This window comes from Schistocerca serialis, unplaced genomic scaffold (genome assembly GCF_023864345.2).
Source record: "Schistocerca serialis cubense isolate TAMUIC-IGC-003099 unplaced genomic scaffold, iqSchSeri2.2 HiC_scaffold_711, whole genome shotgun sequence".
Taxonomy (NCBI): Eukaryota; Metazoa; Arthropoda; class Insecta; order Orthoptera; family Acrididae; genus Schistocerca; species Schistocerca serialis.
In genome coordinates, this window is record NW_026048312.1 from 448,755 (window position 1) to 462,503 (window position 13,749).

At 39.7% G+C, this 13,749-nt stretch overlaps 1 long non-coding RNA gene across 2 annotated transcripts in view; it reads right to left on the reverse strand.

Moving 5' to 3' along the window:
• Positions 1 to 4,407, reverse strand: part of LOC126449171 (uncharacterized) — a 28,574-nt gene extending 24,167 nt beyond the window's left edge. Inside the window, exons 1-3 of one of the 2 annotated variants that reach the window (XR_007584373.1) lie at positions 4,276 to 4,407; positions 4,109 to 4,175; positions 3,807 to 4,023 (exon numbers count right to left, since the gene is read on the reverse strand). This is a non-coding gene — a long non-coding RNA (uncharacterized LOC126449171). The remainder of the gene's footprint in view (positions 1 to 3,806; positions 4,024 to 4,108; positions 4,176 to 4,275) is intronic. The other variant, XR_007584372.1, reaches the window with a different exon arrangement.
• Between the last annotated feature and the right edge of the window lie 9,342 nt (positions 4,408 to 13,749).

Sequence of the window (13,749 nt, forward strand, 5' to 3'; positions counted from 1 at the left end):
ACCAACATCACAAAACTCCCCAAATACCACTAAACACAATATTATCTGGAATCGGACACTTCCCTTGACCTATATAGCTCAACAGCAGGTCCCGATCTCATAAATTAGGACCTAACACTTCCCTTGACCTATCTAGCTCAAAAACATCTCCCGATACCAAAACCAACATTCCCAGCCACACATTGGGATCGAACACTTCCCTTGACCTGTTATCCTTACAACATCTCCACATACAGCCGTTCCTAGTCCGAGATGCCGGAACTTTAAGTAAGCCTCATTTCTTCACAGCATACCGAACACTTCATGACTTCATCCAAAAATCCGAATAGCTGAAGAAATTTTATTAGAGACAATGCACTGTCCCCCATCGTAGCTGACAACCAAAAACTGTTGACCCTGTCAGTCATATCCATACCTACCAAAGACATAAAAAAGCAATTTACCAAAATTCACACGACGCCACACTCGCAAACTAAACCAAAAACATCACCTAACACACCACCAGAGAGCACCACCGATTGCATCAAAACGACACCTACAAACACGCCTCTCTCACTAACTAAATTCCGCGCCATCGTGACGTCATACACAACAACAGCCTTATGTCACAGGTCAAAGCCGACGGGTGGGATTGGACGCTTCAGTCAACTCGCACAGACTGGTAAATCATGATTCATGGAGTTACAAATTTCTTGATAGTAATTAAAGCACCGATTGTATGAGACAGCATGTCACATTAGTAAAAATGCATCACTTGCTGACAAGATAGAAGAGGACAAACCATTCCATCCAGCTAAATGTCAAAAAACTAATTGAGACTCTTGCTGTCTCAGAGTAATGCTTGTAGTACAACCATACTTGTATGTGTGACTACATACTGGTGTGACTGTGCTATAAAGAGTAGTTTATAAACAAAAGTGAAATTTTATAAACTTTATTTATTTGTGTAGTCAGACCACATTGGACTACTGCAGCATTGGAAGACCTAGTGACAGGAACAACCAAATGAAAAAACAATTGATTCAGTTGGTTACTGGAAAACAGTCATCTAATTTGGTTGTAGTTTCATGTGTCAGCAGAATTATTCATTCATTATTTTGAGCAAAACTACTCTATGTGAGCAAACAAATGAAAACAATTTAATCAGTCGGTTGTAGCTTTACGAATTGATTGGACTAAACATTCAGTCTTTTGAGTGAAACCAGTATGTGGGAGCAACCAAATGAAAACCGTCAATGCAGACCAGCATATTCAGTTCTGAGCAGACACATTCAATCAATTTGCCATTGTTAAAGCATTATTGTTGTGTTGTACCCTGATGGAGGTTGCAACATACATACATGAATCCCTCAGTTAGACAGCAAGTGGTGTGGGATTTTTCAGATCCACCAATGCTTTGGCACACTACAGGCTTCATGCAAAGGAATAAGTTGACAACAGGGTTCAGGGTTTAGCTGAAGTTTATCAGGTCTCTATGGTTGGAGACAGCATACAAACTCGGGTATAAGGCTAGGGAGGTACAAATGAAGAAATGAGCTTCTGGTTTGGTACCTTGGTCTGATTTTATTGCTTCTTCCTGAGCTTACGTGAACATGCTGAAGAGCACAGTCACTGGGTCACAATTTTAATGAGTGGAGAACATAGATGAGGCTTACTAGACACTCAAATTACCAGAACAAATAGCCTGCCTGCCCTATCACTTAGACTAGAATCATGAAAGGGAGCCAGTTTCTTATTGCTCAAATTGAACCCTCAGGTCCTGTATACATCACACTGTAAATGACAATAGTCATAGCTACAAGTAAGCCATGATAGACAAACTACCCACAGATACGTACAGGCAAGAATGCAAGTCTTTCTTAGGGGACAAGCTTAATTGAATACACGTATTTCCCTTGCATAATTCTCTGCTGTCAGTTGATGGTCACCCAAGACTCATCTGCTGTCAGGAACTCTTGAATCAACTCCGTCCTGCTCGTCAACTGGTGGCATCTTTATACTGTGTTGTGGTTGTTTGCTTATAGATGGTACGTGATCATGTCACATTTTTACCCACAATTTGCTACCAGCCAGCTTGAAATTATTGGTTTCTTAATGCTCGTCACCTCATACTGATATCGCTAAAGTTTCAAGCACTGTACATCTCTGCCTAGGTTTCCAGACTGTAATTGTTAAAATTGTTACCAAGATGACTTTTTTGCTGGGAATCCTTTCATGATTTAGTCATTACTCATTTCTTAATGCTTGTGACCTCATATTTGTCTGATGAAAGCATTAAGCCCGATACATCTCCATCTAGGTTTCCAGGCTTTCCTTGTTAAAATTCTTACCCAGACAACTTATTATATTTTTGTTGATCATCCCTCTATGAGTCACTTATTACAGTTGACTGAACTCTGTTATTGCCTCTCACACACACAGAATTTAACTTTTACAAGCTTTCGGGGCCAGTGGCTCCATTTTATGGCAGAAGAGTTGGAGAGGAAGGAAGAGGGGTGAAGGAAAAGGACTGCAGAGATGTAGGGAAACGGGTATAGTTCAGAAAAGTCACCCAGAACCTCGGGTCAGGGTAGACTTACAGGACGTGATGAGAAAGAAAGACTGATTGTTGGGGACTGTAACGGGCAAGATTTGAAAATCTGGGAGCTTAAAGATGGAAGACAGGGTAATACACAAGACAGAGATTACTACGAAAACATCATGCATGCCTTAACAAAAGTGAAAAGCTAAGTGCACTGTATGTAACTGAGGTGGCAGGCAGGACAGCAAAAAATAAACAAGCCAGAAAATGGAAGATGTAGAAAACTAAAATGGAGTGAAGAAAGGACAAGTTACAGGAAAGAAATGCTGAGATGGAAGGAATTAATGTAAATTAAGACCAGGTGGGTTGCGACAACCAAGGACATGTACTGCTAGTTCCCACCTGTGGAGTTCTGAGAAACTGGTACCTGTGTGGTGCAACAGGCGCAGAGATCACGACTGTCATGTTGTACAGCACACTCTGCAACAGGATATTGTTTGTTGCCTGTATACACCCTCTGCCTGTGTCTATTCATCCTGACTGATAACTGGGTAGTAGTCATACCACTGTATAAGGCTGAAGAGTGTTTAAACAACATCTGGTATATGGCATGTGTTGTTTCACAGGTGGCTCGCCCTGTGATAGTATATTTTTGCCAGTTACATGGTGGGAATAGGTGGTGGTAGGAGGGTGCATAGGGCAAATCGTGCAGCGGGGACAGTCACAGGAGTAGGAGCCACAGGGTAGGGAGATGGGTGCAGAAGGAGCATAGGGTCTGACAAGGATATTGCGGAGACCAGGTGACGAAAAGCTATTCTAGGTGTGGCTGGCAAAATCTCACACAGAATGGATCACACTTCAGTCCATGATTTTAGGAAGTCATGGCCTTGGCGAAGAAGCTGATTGATACATTCAAGACCAGGATAATACTGGGTGACAAGTGGAGTGTTCCAAAGTGTGACATACAGTATTTGCAAGGATGATTCATATTATGAAACTATATTAACTAAAAAAATTCAAAGAAAATTAATTAATGATGAAACATTTTTCTTGCTAAGAAAATACTTCCAATAAGTTACAGTATATGGTTTAAAAGCAAGTGAGTAAATCACTAAACAATTAAAAAAATGTATCTTATATGATTTGTCCTCATGTCACCTCAGCATTACCAAAATAGAATTATCGGTGGTGGGTGTAAACCAACAGGAAAAGGAGAAGAGCTTCAATAAATTTAAACAGAAAAGTAATTGTTAATTTATTTAAACATAGATTTATAATGTAGTACCAATTACTAAGCTGTTTTAAAAAGTCCCAATTGATTGAAAGTAGAATGAAAAAGTCATATCCATCTTTGGTTTGCAGCTCCTTGTATTGGCCGTGTTTGCAGTTAACATTTTTGGGATTTGAGGTCCGCCTGTTATGCAAAACACCGTTTTTCTCAGTACCCAAACATGTTTCGGCACCACTGTGCCATCATCTGTGGGTTTTCGTTTTTATTTATTCTGCAATGTGAACATTTTTGTTACATGATTATAAAATTAAGTGCATTTTTAGTTCAAACAACAGATCGTTTCTTTTTGTAAATACCTTTACATTTGGTGAGCATGAATTTACTGGACCACTCTTGCGTTAATTATTACAGGTAGCTTGTCATCTGCAACCAAACCATGTTGATGAGAAAGTTTTTTGCTGAGAGTTAACCTATATTCTAGAGTGTAATTTAGTTTTTTGCGCCTATTTTCGTACTTACTTACGTTTTCGTGTGACAAGCACTTCCATTCTCCGCATCATGCTGAGATGTTGTGATGCATACGTAACTATAGCAAGTATTTTTCACAAATTACGTAGTAAAACGCTTTTCACTACACCAGAACACAGTGTGATTGTGTTTTGTTGTGTGTCCCAGCCCAGTCAGTGTTCATTTGTTTTCCAGAGAGTTTGGCGCCAAATTTGAATTTTATTTGCATTTTATCTTTGTGTGTGTTTCTTAGCTGTCCTTGTTGTCTTTTATATGGTATTCCTATTTGTGTGCAAATGGTGCGTCTTTGCAGATTTTAGTGTATTTATTTTTCGTACGTGTGTGTGTCTGTGTGTGTGTGTGTGTGTGTGTGTGTGTAGGCTTTATCTGTTTGTGCTGTTTTCATTTGTAAAGTTCCTTTTAATGTGTTAAATAGTGTGCCCTTGCAGAGTGTAGTGTATTCGTTTAAGACCTGTTTTCCTTCCACTATTGCCTTCTTTATATGGAAGTTTTCCTCAATGGTCAGTTTGCTGTATAGGCTGTGGCTGGGTTTTAGCATTCTAAGTCTGTTTCTATTGTGGTTGGGTGGTGGTTGTTGGCTATAAGGTGGTCAGCAAATGTGCTATGGGAGCTGTTGCTTTTTAAAGCTCTGAGATGTTCTGAATATCTTGTTTTGAGTATCTGCATGTTTGTCCTATGTATACTGACTGGCAAGTGTTGCATGTGAGTTCATATATTCCTGACCTGTTAAATTTATCCAGGGGTGTTTCTTGTGTTCTGGTCTTTTTCTGTCTTGTGTTCTCCATCCGGTATCCAATTTGGAGTCCCTGTTTCTTTAATATGTTGCCTATTCTGTGAACAATCTTGTTATTGTAGGTGAGTATGTGCCATTTTGTTTTGTGTGTGTGTTGTTGCTCTTTTGTGGCTTGTGTGTGGTCATTGTTTGTGTTTTTTGTTGTTCTGTGCTGGGTAAGGATTTGTGTGTGTGTGTGTGGTGGGTTCATTTTTGTACTGTTTGCATGTTTTTGGTTTAACTTGCCTACCATATGGGTAGTGTAATCATTTTCTACTGCTATTTGTTTTTTTGTGTTTAGTTCTTGTGTTCATGCAGGCGATGGCGTGATGAACCATCCCTGTTTCTTCTTCTCTTCCTAGCAAATCTATTCATCAAGAATCAGCAACATTAATTGCCATGGGTCCCTTTGAAGTAAAATATTCCGGAGGTAAACTAGGTTCCCATTCGGATCTCCGGGCGGAACCTACTTCGAAGAGATTCAGGCCGAAATGAACTTTCAGGTTGGGAACATGGAACGTTAAAAGTTTGAACAGGCCAGGAAGATTCCAGACATTATTAGACGAATTAGATAGATATGATGTAGACATTACAGCTATTCAAGAAACTCGGTGGCAGGGGGCGGGTAGCATAAAGAGGGGTAACTATACATTTTTCTATAGAGGTGCGGAAGCTCACAGTTTTGGAACAGGTTTCGCAATACAGGGAAAAGTGCTTCACGCAATCAGAGATATAAGGTTCATTAGTGACCAACTATCAGTTATAGTGTTGTCCGGCAGGTGGAATAGACTAGTAGTAATTAATGTACACGCACCAACGGAGGACACTGAAGAGGTTGTTAAAGACAGCTTTTATGAAGAACTAGATCAACTGTGGGATGAGTTCTCCTCGTATGATACAAAATTAATCATAGGTGATTTTAATGCAAAGATAAGGAAGGAGGAAGCATTCCGGCCTACAATTGGGAAAGAAAGTTTGCATAACATTTCGAATGATAATGGCACAAGGGTGGTTAATTTTGCTGTTTCAAAAGACATGATTGTTGAGAACACATATTTCAAGAGGAAGGACATTCATAAAGCAACTTGGGTCTCTCCTGATGGACACACCTGAAACCAAATTGATCATGTTCTTGTAGATCGGAGATGGCACACTAGTATAGAAAATGTTAGGACTTTCAGGGGAGCAGACTGTGATTCTGATCATTTTCTTGCAGTTGCCAAAGTTCACCAACGGCTATCTACAGCAACATCAAGGTGTCACAATGCAGAACTTGTTAGGTTCGACACTGACAAGCTAAATGATGAAAACTTTAGAAGAAGGTACATGGTAGAAATTACAAAAAGGTTTGATGCTCTCAGGACACACGAAGATCAAGACGAGGATGTAAATAAACAGTGGATCACTGTGAGGAATAATATCAAAGAGGCAGCGAAGGTCACAATAGGTAAAATTAAGAAGAACCGGAGGAAACCGTGGTTTGATGAGGAAAGCAAGAAATTGGTAGAGGAAAGGAGAAAAGCGCGATTAGATTGGGATAGAATGGGAGACAGAAAATGAGAGGAGTTCTTGAACTTGAGAAGGGAAGTTGGTCGTAGGCTACAGGCAAAGAAGAAGGATTATTTGAACAATCAAGTTACAAAAATGGAAACAAACAGTAAAACAAAAAACATTAGGGAACTTTACCTGGACATAAATGGGTATAGGAAGGGCTTCAAGGCCTTTGGTGGAAGTAGTTCACAAAGGTGCTAACTAAAGTATGGAACTCAGAGATGGTACCTGAAGAGTGGCAGGAGTCGATTCTGATCCCAATTTTTAAGAAAGGTGGCAAATTGTATTGTAGTAATTATACAGGGATATCGCTATTACCAGTATGTTCCAAAATTTTCTCAAATATTCTGCTAAGCAGCCTTACACCATATGCAGATGAAATTGTGTGGGATTACCAAGCCGGCTTTCGGAGGAACAGATCAACTATAGACCAAATATTCACCCTGCGTCAAATTTTGGAAAAGAAATGAGAATACAATAAACCAGTTCATAATCACTTCATAGATTTTACAAAAGCATATGATTCAGTATTTCAGTCAAAATTGTACCAAATTCTTTTGGAACTTGGAATACCAAAGAAGTATGTTAGACTTATAGAAGCGAGCTTGAAAAACACAAAAGGTAGAGTACACATGGGGAAATTGAAGTCAGAAGAATTTGTAATAAAGAACAGACTTAAGCAGGGAGATGCCCTGTCTCCGCTACTTTTTAATTTAGTCCTAGAATATATTGTACGAATGGCAGCAGATAATTCAGAGGGTGTGGAGTTAAATGGAAATATTAAGATATTAGGATATGCAGATGATCTAAACATCATTAGCGATAGGAAAGAATCTGTAACAGCAAATGCGAATGCGTTAAACAAGGCTAGTGAAGATGTAGGTCTAAGGATAAGTAAAGACAAAACTAAATACCTGGTTACTACTAGAATGCCAACAGCAGTAATCAGGAAATGTTAAGAGTTGGAGACATGCAGTTTGAAAAAGTGAACACATTTAAGTATCTAGGCGTGGACATCACTGTGAGAAATGAGATTGAATCCGAACTGAAGAAGAGATTACGGGCGGGAAATGCGTGCTACTTCTCACTGAATAGATCACTTTCATCACGGATATTGTCTAGGAATTTAAAGATTAGAATATACAAAACTGTTATTCTACCAGTTATGCTGTATGGGTGTGAGACTTGGTCTCTCACTGTGCAAAATGAAAAGCCATTTCGAGTATTTGAAAACAAAATTTTGAGGAAAATTTTTGGAGCAAAAAGGGATGGCATTAGCGGAGAGTGGCAAAAACTGCATAACGAAGAGGTTCACGAACTCTATTCAAGCCCTGACATAATCAGTATTATTAAATCACGTAGGCTGCGATGGGCGGGTCACGTAGCTCGAATGGATGAGGGCAGGGCAGCGCGCAGAGTACTGGTAGGGCAGCTAGAAGGAAAACGTGCTGTGGGGAGACTGAGGCGTAGATGGGAGGAAAATGTGAAGGCTGATTTGAAGAGCCTAGGTATTGAAGGTGAATGGAAGGAAATAGCCCAAGACAGGGACAGATGGCGAAAATACGTTGCTGCAGTAATGGACTCTCGAGTCCGGTATGACCAGTGAGTAAGTAAGCAAGTAAGTAAGTGAGACAAGATGGTCAATGCCTTCATGGAAAAGTGTTTGCAGTTGTCTGCAGAAGTGTGATTGTACCAAGGAGTTCACCTCTTCAAGCTAAACAAAGTGGTAGCCACAAATGTCTTTCTTCAGGGCTCCAAAATTATGAAAATTGCATGAGGAAAGGACAGGACTGTAAGGAGGACATGTAACTTCTAAGCAAAACTTCTGAAGCATAGTCAGAACAACCTCAATAACAAGTGAGTAGGCCCACATGTTGCCAAGGTTGTTTTGACTTCACTGCAGAAGTTTTGCTGGGAAGCCATTACACATCCTCAGTTCAGCCCCAGTCTCTTCCCATGTGATCCCCATATTTTTGGAGCCCAGAAGAAAGGCATTTATGGCCATTGATTTGCTTCTGTTGAAGAGGTGCACACCTGGTTACAATCATGGTTCCACACACAACTGCAAAAATTTTTCCATGAAGGCATTTATCATGTTGTACTACAGTGGAATAAATGTATTAACAGTTATGTTGATTATTTTTGAAATAATAAACAGTTCACGTACTTTTTCCATCTCTTTCATTTTCATTTGACTGCCCTTTACATGAAAAATGCAAATAGGTTTAGCCAACCTTCAGTGAAACAGACGATTATTTGTACCTTAATATTCAGACACATGTTCAGAATTATATCAGTGTATGCAGAGTATTAAAAACATAACACAGAATTGACTTTGACACAGTGCAGGTATCCAGGTTAATGTAACCATTTGCTGGTGTTCACAGTAAACAAATGAAAACACAAGGAAAATGTATACTGGTTATTCAGTCCAATTTATCTTGACCACCTCAAGTGAGCTGCATTTTTATCTTCTATTAGCTGGTGTACACTCAGGCAAGCTTACAACTGGAAATGGTTGACTGAATGATCAGTGTGTGTTTCCTTTGCGTTTCCATTTGTTTTCTGTAAAAACTGTGTGCTAGTACAGAAAAGTAATAGTTTTAGATTATTTTTAATACTGTCATGTTTAAGGAGTGGTACACTCTGATACATTTTTAAGTAGGTCTTGAGTAGAGAAATTGGAGTACTGAATACAAAATGTACAGAAGTACTCCTGTTTATATCTTTGTAACATACAAAGTTAGAAGACAGTTCATCACACTGGTTAATGTCTCACTGGTAACTAAACAACATTTGCTTGGTATGATTATTTTTTCTTTTGAACAAAAAGTTGTGTGGGCTTGTCAAAACAAATAGAACACCCTGTATATTTGTTGCAATCACATCTTCGCCTGTAAGGTTTTTCAAGGAAAAGAGGTATATTTATACAAACATCTTCTTCATACTGGGCACTGCAGCCATAAATTCATTAAATGACAGAGAAATCAAACAATCAGAAGACCAGTTTGGTATATCAACAATATTATGAAAAGGATAGATTGCTACTCACCATAAGGATGACACATCACGTTGCAGATAGGCACGAAGAAAAGATATTTGCAGATTGAGCTTTTTGCCAAGCCTTCTTTGGAAATAAAGGAAAATACACACACAATCATACAAGCAGGCCACTCTGGCCAGAGACAGCAGTCATTGTTGTTGTAACTGCTGTCTGCTTCACATCTGCTGTACAGCAAACTACGTAAATTTAAGTATTAACTGTGTTTTTCTTAGTTGTCACTTCTTTTTCTGTGTGTTTTTTTCTTTTAGGAAGCTTTAATTTTCGAGTACTAATAATAGTGTTCCATAGATTTCATGTTTGTTTTGAATACACTCCAGAGACAGGTACTGCTTATTTTCATTGTTTCCAACAAGAAGTGTCTAGTAACCAAAATTCAGTCTGCTAGCAGCTGCCTTTAGTGAATTAGCCATCTAGTTAAAAGTTGATTATCTCTATACAGTGAATTGTTGATTTCTTAGGATGGATAGGATGTGTGACTGCTGTGTATGGATGCAGGAGGAGCTGGCCACTGTTCACGAACAGCTGAATGTGTTGATGGCTGTGATCAGCCATCTTCAGGGTGCTGCCTTGGAGTATTTGAAACAGTTAATGCAGAACAGGGAATCAGCAATCATAAAGTGGTTACTGCAGTGATGATTTCAGCCATAAATAGAAATATTAAAAAAGGTAGGAAGATTTTTCTGTTTAGCAGGTTTCAGAGTACTTGATGGCTCAACACAAAAGTTTAGTCTCAAGTACAGATAGTGTTGAGGATCAGCAGACAAAGTTCAAAACCATTGTACAATATGCATTAGATAAGTATGTGCCAAGCAAGATCATAAGAGATGGAAAAGAGTCACCGTGGTACAACAACCGAGTTAGGAAACTGCTGCAGAAGGAAAGGGAATTTCACAGAAAACATAAACATAGCCAAAGACTTGCAGACAAACAAAAATTACACGAAGTGAAATGTAGTGTGAGGAGGGCTATGCGAGAAGCATTCAGTGAATTCTAAAGTAAAGTTCTATGTACTGACTTGGCAGAAAATTTTAAGAAATTTTGGTCTGATGTCAAAGTGGTAGGTGTATCAAAACAAAATGTCCAGATGCTCTGTGACCAAAATGGTACTGAAACAGAGGATGACAGACTAAAGGCCAAAATACTAAATGTCTTTTTCCAAAGCTGTTTCACAGAAGAAGACTGCACTGTAGTTCCTTCTCTTGATTGTCGCACAGATGACAAAATGGTAGATATCAAAATAGATGATAGTTGAGAGTTGCTTTCCGTTAGAACATTCTAAATGGGGCACTAGCAATAATGGGAAGCCTGGGTGGCTGACTAGTGGGATAAGGATAATGTAGAACAAAGTGGGAATTATATCAGAATGTTAGAAGTAGTCACACTCAAGCTACAGTAGCCCATTGCAAACAGTATTGTAAGGTGCTTAAAAATGCTATCAGGAAGGAAAGAGTATGTGGTATGAAAATAGAATAGCTAATTCACAGGATAAAATTAAAACCATATGATCAGTTGTGAAGGAAGTGTCAGGTCAGCAGCACAAGGTCGACGATATAAAGTGAATTTGCAGTAAAAACATTTCTGTTACTGATAAGTCAGATATACAGGGTTATTACAAATGATTGAAGCGATTTCACAGCTCTACAATAACTTTATTATTTGACATATTTTCACAATGCTTTGCACACACATACAAAAACTCAAAAAGTTTTTTTAGGCATTCACAAATGTTCGATATGCACCCCTTTAGTGATTCAGCAGACATCAAGCCGATAATCAGGTTCCTCCCACACTCAGCGCAGCATGTCCCCATCAATGAGTTCAAAAGCATCGTTGATGCAAGCTCGCAGTTCTGGCACGTTTCTTGGTAGAGGAGGTTTAAACACTGAATCTTTCACATACCCCACAGAAAGAAATTGCATGGGGTTAAGTTGGGAGAGCATGGAGGCCATGACATGAATTGCTGATCATGATCTCCACCACGACCGATCCATCGGTTTTCCAATCTCCTGTTTAAGAAATGCCGAACATCATGATGGAAGTGCGATGGAGCACCATCCTGTTGAAAGATGAAGTCGGCGCTGTCGGTCTCCAGTTGTGGCATGAGTCAATTTTCCAGCATGTCCAGATACACGTGTCCTGTAACGTTTTTTTTGCAGAAGAAAAAGGGGCCATAAACTTTAAACCGTGAGATTGCACAAAACACGTTAACTTTTGGTGAATTGTGAATTTGCTGCACGAATGCGTGAGGATTCTCTACCGCCCAGATTCGCACATTGTGTTTGTTCACTTCACCATTAAGAAAAAATGTTGCTTCATCACTGAAAACAAGTTTCGCACTGAATGCATCCTCTTCCATGAGCTGTTGCAACCGCGCCGAAAATTCAAAGCGTTTGACTTTGTCATCAGGTGTCAGGGGTTGTAGCAATTGTAAACGGTAAGGCTTCTGCTTTAGCTTTTTCTGTAAGATTTTCCAAACCGTCGGCTGTGGTACGTTTAGCTCCCTAATTGCTTTATTCGTCGACTTCCGCGGGCTCGCGTGAAACTTGCCCGCACACGTTCAACTGTTTCTTCACTCACTGCAGGCCGACCCGTTGATTTCCCCTTACAGAGGCATCCAGAAGCTTTAAACAGTGCATACCATCGCCAAATGGAGTTAGCAGTTGGTGGATCTTTGTTGAACTTTGTCCTGAAGTGTCGTTGCACTGTTATGACTGACTGATGTGAGTGCATTTCAAGCACGACATACACTTTCTCAGCTCCTGTCGCCATTTTGTCTCACTGCACTCTCGAGCGCTCTGGCAGCAGAAACCTGAAGTGCGGCTTCAGCCGAACAAAACTTTATGAGTTTTTCTACATATCTGTAGTGTGTCGTGACCATATGTCAATAAATGGAGCTACAGTGAACTTATGAAATCGCTTCAATCATGTGTACTAGCCCTGTATGTACATCATTTAACAATCATTTTCTGAGCATTGCTGGTGAATTAAATAAAAATTTAGTTTCTACAGGAAATCATATAACTTTCTTGGCAAATGCCTTTCCGAGATTGATGTCTGAAATACTCCTCTGTGATACAGATGAGAGGGAAATTGAGTCAATAATTAAATGACTGAAGATTAAGGACTCTCATGGTTATGATGGAGTGTCTAGCATCTAGCAGAATATTAAAGTACTGTGCTGCACATGTTAGCCCTGTATTTAGCCATATTTGTAATTTTTCCTTTAGGAATGGTCAGTTTCCTGAATGATTAAAGTACTCAGTAATATAGCCACTTTATAAAAAGGGAGAAAGGGATAATGCAGGTAATTTTAGACCTATTTCTATGCCATCAGTGTTTGCAAAAGTTATTGAAAATGCTATGTATGTGAGGATAATTGCTCAGTTTATATCACACGATTTGCTATCAAATGTACAGTTCGGCTTTAGAAGTCGTTTAACAACTGAAAATGATATATTCTCTTATCTCTGTGAGGTACTGGATGGGTTAAACAAAAGGTTTCAAATGCTTGGAATATTTTTTGATTTAACTATGGCATTTGATTGTGTTGATCACAAAATACTGCGCTAGAAGTTGGACCATTACGGAATACGGGGTAGCTCACAATTGGTTCATCTCTTACTTTAGCAACAGGTAGCAAAAGGTCATTATTCACAATGTTGAAAATGGCTGTGATGTGGGGTCTGAGTGGAGTACTGTCAAGTGGGGGGCGCCCCAGGGATCAGTATTGGGGCCACTCCTGTTCCTTATGTGTATATATATACACTCCTGGAAATTGAAATAAGAACACCGTGAATTCATTGTCCCAGGAAGGGGAAACTTTATTGACACATTCCTGGGGTCAGATACATCACATGATCACACTGACAGAACCACAGGCACATAGACACAGGCAACAGAGCATGCACAATGTCGGCACTAGTACAGTGTATATCCACCTTTCGCAGCAATGCAGGCTGCTATTCTCCCATGGAGACGATCGTAGAGATGCTGGATGTAGTCCTGTGGAACGGCCTGCCATGGCATTTCCACCTGGCACCTCAGTTGGACCAGCGTTCGTGCTGGACGTGCAGACCGCGTGA